The following is a 16,143-nucleotide window of genomic DNA, read 5'->3' on the forward strand; positions in this document are numbered from 1 at the left end:
GAGTAAGGAAAGGAAACCAATGAGTATTTTTTCCCTATAGAGAATTGAAAGATCTTTAAATGGAGACTTAAATTACCTCAATACAATTTTTTTATAATTAGTTATGAATTCTCAAAATTGGACGAAAAAAATCTAGAATTCACTAGTAAATAGTAAGCTTGAGAATCAAATTTCAAATTTTCAATCTATGGGCTTATTTCATGATCTGGTTGAACTATAACACTTTCAGATGCATACTAAAGAGGGTAAATAGAAGGATGTTTCATGTGATTTCAAGCCCTCTTTTTCCCATCCTATTCATTCTCCATTTTTCTTCCTCTTCGTACCCTGAGTAATATGAGTGAGTTTCTCCACACACTGGACAAACAAATATAGGGATAAAGGATCCCCCTACCTTATTCCCCTCTTAGGTTCAAACACCATCTTCTCACCATTCCACAGAACTTGGGTAGACATAGTTCCTATACATCTCATTATCAGATTTATAAAATTTTCTTCCATCTCCAAATCCACTAAGATATCTCTTACAAAACTGCATCTAAGCCTATTATAGGCCTTATTAATCTTAATAGCATAAAACCCCCTCTAGCCTCTTCATTAAATGTACTACCTCTTGACTCTACCCTCTTCATTAAATGTACTACCTCTTGAGCAACAATATTGTCTTGTTGGTGTCTCTCAGGTACAACTCACTTGGTTAGGAGTCATTATCTGAGATATTAAACCTTTCATCCTTTTTACAATAATTTTTGGTATGACCTAGATCACATTACATAACAAGATGGGTCTCATCTGCCTCAAATTTTCTGGCCTCTCAACTTTGGGAATTAACATGAGTAGTGCCCTATTGATCTCTTTCATATCCTTCTGCTCCTTCAAACTTCCTCAATAAATCACTAGACTTCTTTAACCACAGCTCATTCCTTTTGGAAAAAATTGTAGGGAAACCATTTATCCCATGTACTTTAAAAATACCAATACTAAACATTACTTTTACTTCAACTCCAAGTAAAGATACTCTTAATCTCCTGAAATCTTCCTTATTCAGCTTAGGAAAAGAACTTACCGTAGTGCTTACCTCATTTCCTTTTACATCTAATCCCCTTTTTTTAAATTGGAACAACTCCTTATAAAACTTCCCTACCATATTCTTCAAAATTTCTTGGTCTTCAACCCATTCTCCCCTTTCCCCCTTAAGCATTACAATCTTATTCTTCCTTCTTTGAGCAATGGATCTTAGATGATAGAACTTAATGTTTCTACCACCATCAGTAATCTATTCCCCTCTAGATTTCTAAAACCACAATATTTCCTCTTGTTTAAGCACTTCATTAAGCTTTCTCTACAAGTTTTCTTCTACTTTATTTATATATTCCTACTCTTCCCTTCTCATACTCAATTTATTCTATATTCTTTTCAGTCTTAGAAGCAACATTCTATTATGATTTTGAATATTCACAAAGATAACTTTATTTTACTCATTCAGTTTTCCCTGAAGTTCTTCCAAGTTCTTATTGGCCACTCCTGTCATATCCTATAAATTTTAACCTTGATAATAGGAGGAAAAATTTAAGTCAAGGGCCAATAGGTAAAGTAGACTGACTAACGAAGCTATTCATAACATAAAATCCAAATAGGGTGTGAACTGATGTTTTCATAATATCTTGTATAAGCAGGACAAATTACAAAGGGGTGTCAAAAAAATTTAAAAATTCCCCAAAAATAGGAAAAATGGAGAATTAAGGATTTAGAATAGTATATGAGGTCCCAGAGGTGAAAAAGGGGTGAAAATAATTTATTGCAGAATTTTTAATATTTGTGAGTATTTTATGACTGAATAAGGATTTTTTGCTGTAATTAATTATTTGAGTTGCCTTGAGGCCTCAATAATTTTGAAAAAATTATGAAAAAATTATTCAGCATATTATTATGGAGTTTAAAATTATCCCTAGCCTCTGGATGTGAAGGAATTATTTTTAGATAATTAGTGATGAAAATTTATCGATAAAACCTGATCTCAGAAGAAATTCAATATAGGAGGTTAATGGTGGAAATAAATTCAAGAAAAATTCATGAGAACTTTTTATATTAAAAGAAGATTTTTTTATAAAGAAAAATAAATTTTTGAAGGTCTAGAACTATTATTAGAAGTTAGTGGGAAATAATAACTGATATAGTGTATTTTGACTTGAAATTTGTAATTCATGATTGGGCCACATTTCCTCTTTTTCTCCAATCAGTTTTGGAATGATTTTGGGCCAAGGAAGCATAGGAATTTCATGTAGCCCATGGTCCCTCATGTAAGAAGAGTTCAAGCCCAAAAACAAGCCCAGGAAAATTCACAAGGTGTCCCTATGATTTATAAGAGATTATGAAGTAGAAAGAAGCTTCTTAAATGTTCTGAAACTCCAAAAATGTCTTCCCATGTAAAGAAATTACTGTAGTAATTAAAATAGTTTTCTCCTTTACCATTGATAGAAAATTGTGATGGTAACAAAAGAGAAAATTTTGGGAAGAGAAAAATAATAAGAATGTATTATGGCTATGAATGGAGAGGATTATGATGCCACTTGTCAAGCCAAGAATGGAGGAGATTTTGACTTTGGAAATTCATTTTCATTTGGATTTAAATTAAGGATGAAAATTAGTGTAAGAAGGTGTCGCACCTTACTTATATCATACCTTAGAGTCCATTTAGAGCCATTTCAGACCATTTTGAATGGCCTTAAGCTCACAAAAATGTAATTGGACGCTGATTTACAAAAATTACTGTTCACTGCCCATTTTTTCAGATTACAGGTTCAACTTTGAAAAATCATAACTAATTCTAAAAAATCATATGGAGGTGTTCTAAAATTCTATAAAAAGCTCTTTTAATACTCTTTAATGAAAAAAATATCCAATTAGAATTTTCCCAATTCATACAGTTTAATTAATAAAGATCATTTTACATTTGGTAAAATCTGAAACTTCCAGATTCTTTACTTCAACTTTAAAAATTTATATCTCCATGTGTACACATCCAATTGGGGTGATCTATCTATTATTTTAAAGCTTGAGATGGGTACTATCAGTCTACCAAATTTTGTGGTTTAACTCATTCATTTTATTGGTCAAACTGGAGCTCGAAGCTAACTGCTCCAGAACCTACGTTTTATCCCTTGACTACTCTTTCTTTAATTCTTTTTATTTCTTTGGCATACATAACTTAGGTTTACTCTTTCTCATTCATGCTCATATATTTTCATACATGCCATAAACATTATAATTAATTACATGTAATCATTGACATCCAAAAATATAATTTACAAAAAGGGAGAATTATACATTAAACATTAACCTCATTCATTAACATCAATAATTCTCCACTTTCTTCTCCTTGCTTCTCATGCTATTATTGCCCACCATTGATTGACTTAAATGGTTGGTTAGGGAGGGGGTGAGATTCAGGAGAATCTCAGTAACAAACAATACCATATTAATCATGCTGGATGGATGCTAATGCACTACACGCAACTTATTTATTCTCTTGTTAATTAGTGACATATTAGCATGCTTAAAGCTATCTTGTGATGCATGGCCATGGAAACATAATCTACTCATCATAATAGCAATTATAGCAACCAAAACATGTCACAATAACATGTACATAGCAACATACAAGCATACAACATCAAGCAATAATAATAGGTAAGTTCACTACCTTGCACTTCCAACTTTCCTCTTGCTTTCCCTTTGATTCCCTTGACTTCCCAACTATATGTACCTTCGATCAACATCATCAAACATCCTCTTGGATGTTTCAAGGTCCTAAATATAGTCACATTGATCATACGATCTATTAAGACTAAGAGATTACATAAAGTTCAAGACTAACCTTCTTGAACTTAACCCTTTTCTCTTAATTTTCGGAATAATGTTCTAGCTTTGTAAAAATTGTTCTCTTAGGCTAATCCTACACAATTTTATCCAAAGAAACCAAATATGATCTTAGATTAATGAAAATCCAACTCCTTTCTAAAAATTAGTTTGGCCGAACAGGGGGTTCATAACTCCAAAAATTTCAACTTTTATTCTAATGCCTCCAATACTTGTTCTTTAGGTTTACCCTATACCATTTTTTATTTTAAACACAATGAAAGTATCAAAAATATGAAAATCTCATCCTAGGGTATAGATCTCATATTGGCCGAACAGTACCCTTCCTTAAACAATCATGAAATCATTTAAACAACAACTCAAAACCACTTGAAACAATCTTAAATCAATGGGTTTTAACTAGATATAACATCAAAACTTCTACCCCCTAACCTTATACATTTCGGCCAGCACCAAACCCTAAGAGAAACAACATTTTCTAACTATCCAAACTAAGAAAACTAAGCAAGAAACAACATAGATCAACTTACTAATCTTAGATCCAAGCTTAAGTAGATGGTTTCCTCTTGATTGATTTTCAAGAAAAAATTTTACAAGATTTTTCCCTCTTAAACTCATGTTGGCCGAAATGAAGGGAGAGGCAGTGTCTATTTATAGCCAAAACTTTGGCTTGAATGGACCAAAATGCCCATGATGGCTAATAGAAAGAGTAAAGGCAAACTTGGAAGCTCAAGTGGATTTTTGCATCATCCTTATATTAGTCTTCTAGAAGGTGCTAGGTGTCAATAATTTGGTGGAGGAGAAGGGAGATTAAATCCTAGCTATTGGATCAAAACTTAATCCTTAAATTTCCTACTAATTTACTTGGCCCACATTTCCGTGACTTTCTTGACGGCCTTCTGGAGCTCAGAAAATTTTTCTATTTACTCCATAAATTCTCTTTAATTCTAGAGAATATCTTTGAATTTTCTCAAGCCATAACACTTCTTTTTGGTTAATAGTATGATCGGCTTAATATTTTATTAAAGCCATTCCACTGGCCTTTTAGTTATGGGACTAATTTTATAAATTAGTACAACTTTTTAACCATTTAACCTTATTTTTGCATATATTTTTGAGGACTCTTGCTATTTTAAATAATTACCTAAAATAGTATATTTTTTACTAGCCATAATTTTATAAATTCTATTTAAACTACCTTAGGGGTATTTTCATCATTTCTCTTTATAAAAAAAGTCTTGCAATATTATTTCACAATTTTTGGGATTTTCTTAGAATTTTTTGTGAACTTTCTAATTTTACCCCTAATGGCCGTAACTTTATGAATTTACGGTTTTACCCCTGCTTGGGCTCAACCTCAGAACCATGTCTTTGAGGCTTCTAACTTATTCTTTAGCCTGTATCTAACCTCTTTTCTCTTCTTGGACCTTTGAGACTTTACTAAAGTTTTTAGCTTTGATTATACTCCAGCGCTTGATAACTTTTACTTTATAGTTTAGTTCCTAAAACTACTTTAACTTCCTTTCTCATCTTTGGGACTTCTGCTCAAAAAAGGCTTAATAGCCTACCTTCTTTAGGCTAATTTTAGGGCTCCTAGGCTCAAAATTTGAGATGTGACAAAAAGCATAGAGTGTTGACACCTAATCATGGTAATTAGTGTGATCTTGAATGGCAAACACTTAGGGCTTGGCTTATAAATAGCCAACTCCCTCCCTCACAATCACTCATTTTGGCCAAGCACAGGAAACTCTTGCAAATTGGTTTCTTGAAAATCAATCAAGGAGAAGCACGCTACTTTGGTACACAAGCTTGAATACAAGGTTGGTTTGATGTTCTACCTTGTATTATGCTTTGGTTTCTTGAGTTTTATGGTTGAGAAATGTTGATTCCCCTAAGGGGATGCTGGCCAAAATTTACCATGAATGGGGGAGAATGATTTTGATGTTAAAATATGGTTGAGAAATTTTGATTCCCCTAAGGGGATGCTGGCTGAAATTTACCATGAATGGGGGAGAATGATTTTGATGTTAAACGTGGTATAAAGTCATTGATTATAACTTGATTTAAGTGGTCTTGTATTGAAATTGGAAAAATTGTATGATATGAAAATTGATAGTGCTGTTCAGCAAGTGTATAATTATACCATAGGATGTGATTTTGTGAGTTTTGATGCTTCCGTTGGGTTTAAAGTGGAAAATGGTGCAGGGTAAACCTAAAGATCAAGCATTGGAAGCATTGGAATTAAAATTAGAAATTTTTAATCATACCTTTTGGCCAATGGTATAGTTCTTTTGTTGGTAAATTGGAGGATGAGCTATTTTTTTTCCATTGAAATTTTGACAATTAACGTTTAAATATCCTTCAAAAACAAGTAAATAGATCCGAGACACCGAGTAAATCCTTAACCCTTCCCCTTCTTACTAAGACTACAGAATTTTCTTGTAAATTATGGCCAATACCAGGTATATAAGCAGTGATTTCAAATCCAGAGGTTAAGCGTACTCTGGCAACTTAGTCCTCCCTACCCCCTCACATCAATCCCATGAGCCTCTTATCCATTCTCAATTCTCATTCGATCGCGGCAGGGGAGCAAGTCGCGCTATTTGAAAGGAAAGGAATTTTTTTTTCATAAATCCAAGCTTATATTTAGATTCTGTATGAAAATTTGTGTAGGATTGACCAAAAGCCCTTATGGTTGAGTAGTCAAGTGAGTCAAAGGAAAAGCAAGCAGAGAAAGATCTAGACAAATTGTCTAGTTCATCCAGCTTAGAGCCCTGATCAAAGTTCTGCAAGTAAGTGTGTGGATCATAATAAGGAAAATGCAGCAAAGTTGTAGAAGACGAACTACCATAGCTTCTTAGTCGCCACACTCCTTCGTGGCTTCTCAGTCGCCATATGCCATCTTCATGTTCTTCCCCTTCTCAAAGCTCACAATCTCCTCTCTTCCTAAAGACGTTCCATTGTTTTAAATCCTATTTGAAAAATGAAAATCCAAGTCATTTTATTTAATCAGATATGGCGTCTAACTCAACAAAGTTTAACATCATGAATGACACATCAGCACGATCTACCATGAGTTACTAACGGCAAGGACTGAGTTATTACACATAAAAAACTAAAAGGATTGAGTCGCAATAAGTTCAACTAAGAGGACTGTGTTACAAACAGGGTGAAACTATAAGGATTAAATAATTAATTTTTATATTTTAATTTTACCCATATTCAAAAAATCAAATGAGAAAATAACGATAAATTGTATGAAAAAATAACAATACACATTAAAGAGTACAATATTAGAAAGCCAAGAAGTATTCCTAAAAGTGGTCCACATAAAGCTAATGTGGGTGTCTAACCGGCCAAAAAAAGTTATACTCCTCTCGTCCTATTTATAAGTTACTTCAAATATATTTTACACAAACTAAGAAAAACCTTAAATTTCATTAACTCTTGTTTAAAATCCAATAACTTTTCAACTTTTTCCCTATTTAATAGGTATCATACCTCATATAAACAAAGTCAATACAATAATAAATGGAGAGTAAAATTGTACATCCATATAAAATTTTTTTCTTACTGCCCTATAAATATAACAAAAAAATGTCTCCTTTCTACACATTGCCAGGAGTATAATATTAGAGGTGGGAACTATGCAAGCCTTTCTCACATCAATCACCTTTAATTGTATCATAACTACTTTTTATTTTTACCATAAATTAAATCATAACTAGTTACGTTGCACGCATCAATAAAATACAAATACAAACACGCCAATAATCCAAATTTGAATGGTTGTAATATTTAAAAAAAAAACAAAAAGAAAAATTGCATCCCACTTGAGAGAATTAAATATGAGAAAGTCACTTAAAATCATCAAATTAATTTGAAATCTCTGGGACCTTACTGCAATAGATTCCACTTGTTTAATTACTAAATTGCTCTCATCTTTTTTTTTTTTTAAGTATGTATCAGCAACTGAAAGGGCAGTCGTTAACAAAATAAGGTGTAATGATTAACAACTATCAAGATAGGTATTAACAACCTATGCATTAAATCTCTGTGATGCACTGTAAATATATGTTGTTCATACCTGCTGCGAAAATTATTAATCATTGCAACCTTAAATTGTTAACGATTGTCCTTTCAGTTGTCAATGTATATTTAGAAAAGACAAAAAAAAGGGACAATTTAGTAATTGAACAAGTAGAACTATTGCAATGAGGTCTCTTAAGAATTCAGATTAATTTGATAATTTTAAAGGATTTTTTTGTATTTAATCCTTTCAGGTAGGATCTTAATGCAATTTTCCCAAAAAGAAAAAACTGAAAATCTTTCTGTCACCGCATGCGGGAGATAATAAAACAAAGCAACATTGCAAAAATAAAGAAAACAAATCCGAGTCGTCAATGTGGTTATATATAATGCGCCTGAAATGTGCTCAAGCCACAAAACTCACAGCCATGGACTTCTTCACAGTACTACTGTGTCTTCTGTTTCCATTTCTCTTGGCATTCCTTCACATATTCATCTCTAACAAAGTCCCCATATCTTCGAAACACCTTCCTCCTGGGCCTTCCCCGTTACCAGTAATAGGAAAATCTTAGATCTTGGGAACAACCCTCATCAATCTCTGACTAATCTCTCTAAACGCTATGGACCCATCATGACCCTCAAGCTCGGAACCATAACCACAATAGTCATCTCCATTGTTGCAATGGCCAAAGAAGTTCTTCACACTAATGACTTAGTCTTCTCTAGCAGAACGGTCCCAGACTCTGCTTCTCTCGGCCACGGCAGAGTTTCAGTAGTGTGGATATCTGCTTCTGCTAAATGGAGATCTCTCAGAAGAGCTTGCTCCACTGACCTCTTTTCACCTAAGCGGCTAGACTCAACTCAGTCTCTTCGTCAAAAGAAGGTGCAAGAGCTTCTGGATTTTGTTGAAGGACGATGCAAGAAAGGGGAAGCAGTGGATATTGGTGAGGCTGCTTTTACTACAACTCTTAACTCTATATCTAACACTTTCTTCTCTATGGATTTGGCTTATTATAGTTCTAATAAGGCTCAGGAGTTTAAGGACACTATATGGGGTATAATGGAGGAAGCTGGGAGGCCCAATACTGCGGATTATTTTCCCATGTTTCGTGGACTTGATCCGCAGGGTGTACGAGCTAAAATGGATTATTATTTTGGGAAGTTGCTTAAGTTTTTTGATGGTGTTGTGGAGGAGAAACTGCGTTTGAGAAGCTCAAAAGCGGAATCTGAGATCACCAATGATGTGATGGATTCATTCCTAAATCTCCTGATAGATTCTCAGTTGACTCGCGAAGAAGTGCTTCACTTGCTTCTGGTATAAGTTGTAATTTGGCTTTCTGCATTTCTTTCTCTCTTTACAAACTTGCTTAATCTTCGGTAAACTTCATTTTATTTCCTTTTAATATAAGACCTGAAACTATGAACTGAACCTCAAATTAATATGTTCTATAGGATTTATTTGCTGCTGGGATCGACACTACTTCAAGCACAGTGGAATGGGCAATGGCAGAACTAATGCACAACCCAGAAAAACTGGTAAAAACAAAACAAGAGCTTCAAGAATCTCAGAGTTACCATATTTAAACGCAGTGGTGAAGGAGACGCTTCGCTTGCACCCCCCAGTTCCATTTCTAATACCACGCAAGTCAGATAACGACGTGCAGGTCGGTGGGTTTGTAGTGCCCAAAAATTCACAGATACTTGTGAACGTGTGGGCCATGGGACGAGACTCGAGAGTTTGGAAGGAGCCAGATTCGTTTGAACCAGAAAGGTTTTTGGAGGGTCATGATCATCATAAGGTGGATTTCAAAGGTCGAGATTTTGAGTTCATTCCGTTCGGAGCTGGAAGAGGGATTTGTCCTGGATTGCCATTAGCGAATAGGTCGGTGCACTTCATGTTGGTGACTCTTTTGAATAACTTTGATTGGGTTCTTGAGGATGATTTGAAGCCGAAAGAGATGGACATGAGTGACAAGTTTGGGTTGACTTTGAAGAAGTCTCAGCCTCTTCAAGCTGTGCCTACTAGGCTTAGAACTTAATTGGTGCAGTATATAATGCATTTGATGTTCATTAAAATGAATAAGTAATTGAATCTGATGTTATTTGGAATGTATTGATTCTATCCTTTGCAGATTAATCTCACAACAGAAAGAAGTTGATAGTTTTGTGACAAGGATCAGACCTTTTGCTTATTTAAAAATAATTAACACCGTACAGTGGCCCATTATCTTGAAATTTTAAATTCCGTTTTCTAATTGAAATTTTATCATAAATTTGGGGGGGGGGGGAACTAATATGTATCATACTATACTGGGAGAGTAATATGTCAACTAACTTTTACTCCATAAGAATGTTATTAAAATATTAAAATTTAAATCATAAAAAGTAGGCATAAATTTATACTATTAAAATTTGATATAAGTAGTTCAAAATAGTAAATTTTTATTATACTTAAGATTATAATAATATTTTTACTCAGTTTTAAATCTCAACCATTATGTTCCTGACTTATCAAAAAAAAATCTCAATCATTAAAAGTCAACCCAATAATAGAGAAATTAAGTGGAGAAGAAGCAAAGAGGGAAGTTAGTGGCGGCATTCTTCTCACCATCATATCCTTATAATTTATCTCATTCTAGTTAAGTTCTTGTCATGTGTTTTTTTTTATTGGATCCTTTTAGTCTTTTTTAACCTGGACCTCTAGTCTTCTCAATTATAGTTATTATGCTTTATACTTATAATTTTTATATGTTTTTTTTATTGGATCCTTTTAGTCTTTTTTGAAGAATAAATAACTATTTAGCTGCTCTAATACCCAAAACCTATAACTACCTCAAAGGTTTTCGAATTATTACTCAGAATTCTAGATTGTATAGCTTTCCTAATGTTTGGAGTAAGAATAGATATATTGTGATTTAGATTTGATTCCTAAATTTCTTTAGCTTAGATTATTTTTAAATTATTAGATTATGTCCTTAGAATCATCAGTTATAATTTATTTATAGCCTAGCCACTTAGATCTTAGGGATTTCAAGAGGAAAGTATATTAAAAGGAGTAGAGAGGGATAATTAGTTGTCAATCTTACTTATCAAGAGGTTCGGAGTTGTTAGAACTTCATCCTAAAGCCTTAAGATCAAATTCTAATAGAGCAAAACCAAGCCACCTATGAACTCCACCTTTTTTAATATGCTTTTAGGTTAAAAATCACATTTAACATTAGTTTCTAGGCCCTTCGCTGTGGCAAAAAATACAATGAATGCTGTCTGACTTCAAACATTCATAATTAATTGTGCAAGTCTCTAAAAATTATAAATTAGGATTTGTTAGAAAGCTTGAGAAGTTTACTTTCCAATGCAAAAATAAGCCTTGAAAAATCCAAACTCCCAAGATTCTTTAAGAAAATAATAGTATGACAAAGAAGAAAGACTTCTAAATATCTATTTATTAATTTTACTTAATCGTAGTAAGTTTTCTTTCCCAAATTCCATCATAGCACTTTTAGTCATTATTTTTAGATTTCTAAGCCATATTTCAACATAATTATACTATCAAAGACCACTCATGATTACTCAATTTGTAGCCTTATATGTCAAGGCCTAATATTAATTCAAAGTTTGGGATGTTACAAGGACACTCTTCTTGGCGCATTATGTCACACCTTCATTTTAAACCCCATTATACGTTATTTGAAACCATTCAGAATCATTACACGATGCTCAAAGTAGGTAAAAACCAAGATTTAAAATTTTTGATTTTGGTTACCAATCACGTAACCCCTAAAAATCAAGTCAACCTTAAAAAATCATAACTAAATGTAAAAAAATTGAAATGGAGTGGTTCCAAGTCTCACGAGAAGCTTATGAAATATCTACATAGGAAAAATATTCATAGGTATCAATTTCTCACAGATCAATAGCAATTTCCACGCAATTATGTACTGTTCATTTGATAAATTTTAGAATTTTCAGTATTTTTGCATAACTTTGGAAGAGCATAACTCTTTCCACAAAATTCCAAATTTAATGATCTACCACTTGATTTAAAGCTAAAATTATGTCCTATAAGTCTGTCAAATTTCAAATCCAGATTCAAACATTTGCTATTTATTTCATATGTCCCAAATTTGGTCATTTTTAGGGAAAGTTCATCCCCTAATCATACTTGGTTTTATCTTTTCTTAACTTTTTACACATCCTTAATCATATGGGCCTTAACACATGCTTAAATATACATTCTAATATAAGTTCACATGTTTAAACATAAACATACATGTTTGGCTCCTACTAGGAGTTATTATCCAACAAACATTACATAATTTGTAACATTCCATAACAAGTTCCAAAAGTCATTCTAGGGTGTAGTAAATATTCACTTAGTCTCCGGAACTACTTCCTTGTCTTTGCCCTTGCTTGAACTCCCTCCTAGGTGGTGTTAAACATAAGAGTGAGATTTCAAAGAAATCCCAATAGCAAAGAATCACAATTATCATACATTCATGCAAACACCACGCACAATGCTTTTATACATTTATCTTACTTATGTGTTCATGCTTTTATGCCATAGAAAGTAAGCTATCATACACATATTCAGAGGACATAATGCCAAGGCAACATAATTCAGACATTGCAATCCACATTTGCAGCAAAGCTTAGTCACATCATGGCACACTTTGCACATATACACATTAACACATCAATGTAAGCAAGAAAGCAATCAAAATGTAATTCAATGCTACCTTTTGACACTTGGTTCTTGATTTCCTTTAAGTTCAATATGTTCTCTTGAGGATTTGGTGAGTTACCTATCAAACCAATACCAATGCCAATCATTCAACAATTATTCAACCACATTACACATTACTTAAACATTAAACCCCCTTTCTTTGGATTTTTGGCCTAATTGTTTTCCCTTTGTTTCAAGAAACTTCCTTGGCCATTCCTACATGATTTTTCATGTAGAATTCAAATATCAAATCAGATTTTACAAAATCTAATCCCTTCCTTAAGTTCTGGTCAAAACAGAAATGAATTGTACAAGGGAAGATATCAAAATTTCCACCTTTGATTTTTAATGCTTTCAAATTCAATTCCTCCACATATCCCTACACAAAAACACCCAAGGAATTCAATGGAAGCATCAAAACCATCAAAATTCAATCTTAAGTCCATGAATTCAAAATCGCCGAACACCTCCCTTAGGTTCCTAAATTTCCACATTTAATCCCAATGAATTAAAACATACTTTCATGGCACAAACCTACACAAAATCACATTTCAAATCCATTGGAACCATTAAAATACATGGAATCAAATCCCATCCTTGAGTTCTTGGTTTGGCCAAAACAATGTTCTTGCACCCCAAGAGGTTTCCTTTCCATAATCCATTCCAAAACAGCACCAAACACAACAACGCAAGCTCATAACTCAAATTACTATCCTCTCCTAAAATTCCAGCAAAATAGAAATGGAACAGCACTTCTCCCTCAATTTTAGTCATGATTTGGCCATTGAAAATGCATCAAATTAAAGCCTAAACATACCTTAAGGAGTCTTGGATTAAAGATTGATGATTAGCCTTGGATTGGAAGTGGTTTGAAAGGTATTTGGAAGCCAAGAAAATAGTTGTGCAGAACCTGCCCTCTTTTGTCAATTTTTGTCTGAATTTTGAGTGAATTATGGGGGTATTTATAGACCTCATTTGCTGTCCAAAAACCTGCCCTTAGGCAGCTATTTCTGTCCCAAAATTAAGGGCATAAGTCGGCTAAAATGAGGGGGCAATCCTAGCCACACATGCTTTGACTTAATTTCAAGAAAGTTGATCCAATGGTTGAGATTTTTTCACCCAATTGTTCCAGATGTTTCTTGGGCTGGGGAGCACGGTTTTGGGCTTATTTAGAAGGGAAATAAATGAGAAAAATTGGTGAGGAAGTAATGGAATTGGCTAGGATAATTTAAAAATTTATTTTGTCACATAATACCCGATTTCATGCCTCCTATTAGGAAAAATAGCTAGGGGCTTCAAAAATTTCATTTCTTTTCATGATAATTCCATATTTATTCCAAAATTTTGATCTGAAAGTTTTGAGAATTTTTTAAGACCTCTAGATATTTATTTCACATTTTCTCCAAAATCAGGTCTTTACCAATAGGAATTCGGAAGTAAATTCTCCATAAATTATTTTCTGCATTTTCAATGCTTGGAAAGAATTTTATAAATTCATATATATTCCTAGGGAGTGTATCCATATTTTTCCTTGAATGTTTGGAGCCCTTAGGTAATTAAAATAATTATACCCCCTTAAATTACCCTTTATTTTTCCCTATTTTCCCAAAATAACTATTTTTTTTGGGAATGTTCACCAAAATTTATTTTGGGCCATTTTCACTCTCAAAAAATCATATGTGACTCAAAAACCCCTAATTCTATTTTTTCCCCCTATTTTAAGGGAATTTTTGAGAACTTTTCTCAAAATTATCGTTTTGCCCCTAGAGACGCGATAAAGTCGGTTTCGTCCCATTTTGGGTTTTCATATTTTATTCACACCTTATGCTTATCAATCATGTCTCATTCCTTACATTCCCATTACTAGGGTTTCAAATTTTGAGATGTTACATATTACATCCAATAGTGAATATACTAAATTAATTATTTTGTACATTTATTATTATTTGTTCTCATTGTGATTATTGCACTTAAGCAAGGGCCATTGGATGCTCATAGTATTGAATCCACTTAAGAAGCATATTTGGTATTCTGATTCTTTATGTAGCAACTCGAATAGTCAAACAAATATGAAGGTATTGTTCAACCGACATCTATCATCATTTATACAGTGATATTAACCGTTAAATATTTGTTATAACCATCTACGACACCTCTATATTTAATGGCTATCCCGTCAATTATGGTAAAAGGTAATCATCAAATATTTACATTTTTATAGTAGTGTAATGAGAATGACCTAACTTGTCCAAATATAATTAATGGTCTAAATTCAAAGTTCTTAAATAGTAATTTTATAGATGATAAAGTTAATATTTTTAAAAGCAACGCAATAATATCTTTATGCTAAATTTAACATATATTAAAATAAAAAATATATGAAAAAAATAGATGATCATACAGAGAATCCCAATCTGCCATCAACAATAATAGCCTTGATTGCGTATTTCTCCTCAGCCCATGATTATTGGGACAACTATTTTGGCTTCACTTGAAAAACCTCCAATGTCTTTACAACCACATAATTCCAATGGCAATAAGGACATCATCTTCCTGTCGGCAAAAAAAAAAAAAAGAGTACAAATCGTCTTCCTACTTTCTTGTACTCCTCAGAAAGAAGTTTTGCTATTTTCATATCAATAGAAAGACGCAAGTGTGCTTAGGTAAGCCATAATAATAAATTAGATATAAATTTGGTCGAATTTGTTATCAGCTTAAACAAAGATAATCTACCTGCTTGACAAAAGTGCTATTGATTTCGAAGCCTATAGATTTTTTTTTTTTACAATTTTACCCACGTACCTCTGTACAAAAATAATGACTTGTCTCTATCATATTCAATATAAGCTCCAAAATAATTTTGAATCTTTGATGCGGATTTAACACGGGCCCAGAAGATTGGCCAACTTTTTCTTCCTACTTATCATCATGGGTTACAATCTAAAAGGCTATAAACCCCAATCGATATCTTGAGATTAGTTTTCTCATCTTGGAATTCTGCATACAAATTAAAAATTGAATTAGTCATTTACATTATTGTCTTCTCTGCCTTGACAATGACCTACCAATAAAAGAAGGATCGATGTAGATGGAATCGAAGTTCTTGTGGACAAAAATAATGTGGGATCTACTTTATCTTTCAATAACCAATTTTGTTAAAGCTGCCTCGAGCGACACGAGGCCGGTTTTGTTAATTCGTTTGCATGGAATTAAATTATTTGACGCCGGGTGCCGTGATTTATTTAGCACATCACAAGTTCACGGCCTACTGTGCCTTTTGATGGAAGGACTCCCACTTCAATGTTTATCTGGTAATGACATGTTTCCTTTCATAAACAACTACTCCTCCGGTCCTAATTATAAGACCCAATTGACTTATTTGAAGAGATTAAGGAAGTAAGTTAAGTTGGTTATTTATAATAAATAAGTGTTGTCATTCCTAAAATATCCTTGTTAATTAAGTATATTGACTAACACTATTATTATTAGAAGGATTATCTTGGAAAAAAATG

General features: G+C 33.1%; 1 pseudogene; it reads left to right on the forward strand.

The window, feature by feature from the left end:
- Positions 1-8,336: 8,336 nt before the first annotated feature.
- On the forward strand, positions 8,337-9,947 carry LOC114756417 (geraniol 8-hydroxylase-like; annotated as a pseudogene).
- Positions 9,948-16,143: the final 6,196 nt, after the last annotated feature.

Source organism: Neltuma alba, unplaced genomic scaffold (genome assembly GCF_004799145.2).
Source record: "Neltuma alba isolate B1F8T4 unplaced genomic scaffold, ASM479914v2 tig00010401_pilon, whole genome shotgun sequence".
Lineage (NCBI taxonomy): Eukaryota > Viridiplantae > Streptophyta > Magnoliopsida > Fabales > Fabaceae > Neltuma > Neltuma alba.